This window comes from Musca vetustissima, unplaced genomic scaffold (genome assembly GCF_032173495.1).
Source record: "Musca vetustissima isolate MV318-11 ecotype Yass unplaced genomic scaffold, APGP_CSIRO_Mvet_v1 utg7913, whole genome shotgun sequence".
Lineage (NCBI taxonomy): Eukaryota > Metazoa > Arthropoda > Insecta > Diptera > Muscidae > Musca > Musca vetustissima.
Window position 1 is genome coordinate 90,201 of NW_026879845.1, and position 5,163 is coordinate 95,363.

The window sequence follows — 5,163 nt, forward strand, 5'->3', positions numbered from 1 at the left end:
GTTGTAGATTTTTTATGAATATTTTTTAGAGGCATCCTTAGAAGGAGTAGATTAAAAAAAATTTTTTTTGAGGGCATCCTTAGAAGGCGTGGATTTTTTTAAATTATTTTTTAAGGCATCCTTAGAAGGCGTGGATTTTTTTTTTTAAATTATTTTTTAAGGCATCCTTAGAAGGCGTGGATTTTTTTTAAATTATTTTTTAAGGCATCCTTAGAAGGCGTGGATTTTTTTCAAATTATTTTTAAGGCATCCTTAGAAGGCGTGGATTTTTTTAAATTATTTTTTAAGGCATCCTTAGAAGGCGTGGATTTTTTAAAAATTATTTCATTTACATAAAATCGGACAAAAATATATATGGGAGCTATATCGAAATCTGAACCGATTTTCAGGAAACTTAGCACACATCATTCTAGGCTTAATTCAGTACGCTGTGCCAAATTTCGTTCAAATTGAAAGTTTTATAGGGACTTTGGAGCAACATTTACCTTAAATCGGACGAAAATATATATGGGAGCTATATCTAAATCTGAACCGATTTTCACGAAACTTAGCACACATCATTCTAGACTCAATTCAGTATGCTGTGCCAAATTTCGTGCAAATCGAAAGTTTTGTACGGACTTTGGTGCATCATTTACCTTAAATCGGACGAAAGTATATATGGGAGCTATATCGCAATCTGAACCGATTTTCACGAAACTTAGCACACATCATTCTATGCTTAATTCAGCATTTGGTGCACCATTTACCTTAAATCTGACGAAAATATATATGGGAGCTATATCTAAATCTGAACCGATTTTCACGAAACTTGACACACATCATTCTAGACTCAATTCAGTATGCTGTGCCAAATTTCTCGCAAATCGAAAGATATTTAGGGACTTTGGTGCACCATGTACATTAAATCGGACGAAAATATATATAGGAGCTATATCGAAATCTGCATCAATTTTTCCCCCGTTTCAATAGTTCGTCCTTGGGCCAAATGACGGACATGGATAAATCGACTTAGAAAGTGATTCTATGCATATTCTCAAAAGGAACTATGGGTTCATCTCGTTTCCTTTTGCCTGTTACAAACATATGCACAAAGACATGTTACCCTGTACCACAGTGCGGTGAAGGGTATAAAAGGAAAAACATTTTTAGGAAATCACAAATTCAAAAATATTCCACTTGTATGAATACTGAATTGTCTATGTCTTCTGTTGTGTACAAACACAACCTGACAAGGTTGCCCTTTTCCCTTTGGAAACCACACACACTGCTATGTTTTTCCAGATGCTATTCGCATGTTTACATATTCCGTGGCCCGCCATGCATTTTCATTTTTAGCATTCCTATTTGGAATTCTGAAAATGCACAACTTCTGCAAAGGTTCGTCGTTCGGCGGCAAAACAATGTCAGCAATGTTCATTTTTAAAAGGAATTGGCGAACAAAGTGTTTCGAAGAATTTTTGGGTAATAAAGAAATGCGACACGTTTCAAGGTATATCTATGTGTGAGTGTGTGTGTGTGTGATTGGATAATAGTGGATATCATTACTGGGAATATTGGGAAATAACATAAAGCAATTCAAGGAATAGTATAGTTCTAAGGATCAATACAGTGAAGAATATATTTTTCAAGGACTTTAAAATAAATAAGGTGGGGATTTTTAAAGAAAATTTCCTCAAGGATCCCTCTAACCAAAAGGAGTAGATTTTTAAAGCATATTTCCTCAAAGATGCCCCTCACCAAAGGGTGTCATATATAAATACGGGTTTTTAAGGACTTTAACTAATTTCTGCCACTTCCTAGGTTATTTTAATACTGTTATCACTCCCCGGTAATCTGACGCTCCCAATTAAATATGACACTCCTTCTTCGTTACCTTGAGGACCGGTGATAGATTTGTTAAAACTTGTTTTCAAACAACACCATTTGACATTGTCAGATGTCAAAGCAATTCTCTTAACTCGTTTGTTTTTCTTTCTTTGGTTTTGTTGGCATTCCGTAAACAATCCATATTCAATGTTAAGGATATGGTGTCAAGTTTATTTGTCCCCGGCACTCCTATAAATCATTCGCACATTGTTTACAATTCCGCAAACCTGTTTGGGTGTCCTTCACGCTGGGTGCTTTCACAGCCAAAAAAAAAGAAAAAAAAAATGTGGTAAACAATTAATTTAATTGAAACAAATATATATATATATATAATTTTACAAATGGCTATATCCTTTTGGGTTGAGGAGATATATATATATACTTTTTTTTGGATTTTGAAAAAATATTTTTTCGGGTATTCAACAAGGCGTGGATTTTGAAAAATATGTTTTTTTATTTATTTACCCCTAGCAAATCGGTTCAGATTTAGATATAGCTCAAATATATATTTTCGTCTGATTTAAGGTAAATGCTGCACCGAAGTCCCTATATATCTCGCGATTTGCACGAAATTTGGCACAGCGTACTGAATTAAGCCTAGAATGATATGTGCTAAGTTTCGTGAAAATCGGTTCAGATTTCGATAAAGCTCCCATAAATATTCGACCGATTTAAGGTAAATGGTGCACCAAGGTTCCTAAATATCTTTCGATTTGCACTAAATTTGGCACATCGCATTGAATTAGGTCAAGAATGATGGGTGCTAAGTTTCGTTAACATCGGTTCACATTTAGATATAGCTCCAATATATATTTTCGTCCGATTTAAGGTAAATGGTGCACCAAAGTCCCTAAATATCTTTCGATTTGCACGAAATTTTGCAGAGTGTACCAAATTAAGTCCCGAATGATGTGTGTCAAGTTTCGAGAAAATCGGGTCAGATTTAGATATACCTCCTATATATTTGTTTGACCGATTTTAGGTAAATGGTGCACCAAAGTCCCTAAATATCTTTCGATTTGCACGAAATTTGGCACAGCCTACTGAATTAGGCCTAGAATGATACGTGCTAAGTTTCGTGAAATTGAGTCTAGAATGACGTGTGTCAAGTTTCGTAAAACTCGAGTCAGATTAAGATATGGCTCTAATATATATTTTCGTCCGATTTAAGGTAAATGAGGCGCCAAAGTCCCGAAATATCTTTCGATTTGCACGAAATTTTGCACATCGCAATTAATTAGGTCTAGAATGATGTGTGTTAAGTTTCATGAAAATCGGTTCAGATTTCGATAAACCTCCCATATATATTCGACCGACTTAAGATAAATGGTGCACCAAAGTCCCAATATATCTTTCGATTTGCAAGAAATTTTGCAGAGTGTACTGAATTGAGTCTAGAATGACGTGTGTCAAGTTTCGTAAAACTCGAGTCAGATTAAGATATGGCTCTAATATATATTTTCGTCCGATTTATGGAAAATGGGGCACCAATGTACCTATATGATTTTCGATTTGCACGAAATTTGGCACAGCGTACTGAATTAAGCCTAGAATGATACGTGCTAAGTTTCGTGAAAATCGGGTCAGATTTATATATAGCTCCCATATATATTTTCGTTCGATTTTATGTAAATGGTGCACCAAAGTCCCAATGTATCTTTCGATTTGCACGAAATTTGGCATAGGGTACTGAATTAGATCCAGAATGATCTGTGCTAAGTTTCGTGAAAATCGGTTCAGATTTAGATATAGCTCCAATAGATATTTTCGACCGATTTAAGGTAAATGGTGCACGAAGGTTCCTAAATATCTTTCGATTTGCACGAAATTTGGCACATCGCATTGAATTAGGTCAAGAATGATGGGTGCTAAGTTTCGTTAACATCGGTTCACATTTAGATATAGCTCCAATATATATTTTCGTCCGATTTAAGGTAAATGGTGCACCAAAGTTCCTAAATATCTTTCGATTTGATCGAAATTTTGCAGAGTGTACCAAATTAAGTCCCGAATGATGTGTGTCAAGTTTCGAGAAAATCGGGTCAGATTTAGATATACCTCCTATATATTTGTTTGACCGATTTTAGGTAAATGGTGCACCAAAGTCCCTAAATATCTTTCGATTTGCACGAAATTTGGCACAGCCTACTGAATTAGGCCTAGAATGATACGTGCTAAGTTTCGTGAAAATCGGATCAGATTGCGATAAAGCTCCCATATATATTCGAACGATTTAAGGTAAATGGTGTACCAAAGTCTCTATATATCTTTCGATTGGCACGAAATTTGGCATAGGGTACTGAATTAGATCCAGAATGATCTGTGCTAAGTTTCGTGAAAATCGGTTCAGATTTAGATATAGCTCCAATATATATTTTCGTCCGATTTAAGGTAAATGGTGCACCAAAGTCCCTTAATATCTTTCGATTTGCACGAAATTTGGCACAACGTATTGAATTAAGCCTTGAATGATACTTGCTAAGTTTCGAGAAAATCGGGTCAGATTTAGATATGCCTCCAATATGTTTTCGTCCGATTTAAGGTAAATGGTGTACCAACATCCCTATATATCTTTCGATTGGCACGAAATTTGGCATAGGGTACTGAATTAGGTCCAGAATGATCTGTGCTAAGTTTCGTGAAAATCGGTTCAGCTTTAGATATAGCTCCAATATATATTTTCGTCTGATTTTATGCAAAGTCCCTATATATCTTTCGATTTGCACGAAATTTGGCATAGGGTACTGAATTAGGTCCAGAATTATGTGTGATTAGTTTCGTGAAAATCGGTTCAGCTTTAGATATAGCTCCCATATATATTTTCGTCCGATTTTATGTAAATGGTGCACCAAAGTCCCTATATATCTTTCGATTTGCACGAAATTTGGCACAGCGTACTGTGTGTCAAGGACGAACCCTATTGAAATTGGGAAAAATGCAGAAAGACATGAGTATGTTCCTTCGAGGGAACATTGACACACAGTTGTAAGGATATGTGTGTACAATATACCCAAGAGGTGAAGGGTATCATATAGTCGGCCCAGTCCGACTTGACTACTTTCCTTACTGGTTAAAAATATGTTTTTTTGAGTATTCAACAAGGTGAGGATTTTGAAAAATATGTTTTTATTTTTTTAAAAATTTTTTTCAAAATCCTTTAAATGATAGTTCCAATTCCGACCGTGGCCATCACTAAACCCCACTGCACTTGTCTGTTGACTTTAAACATAAATTTTATTTCAAAGTTAATCAAATTTAAAAAATCTGAAAATTAAAACGAAACCCTTTACAAAT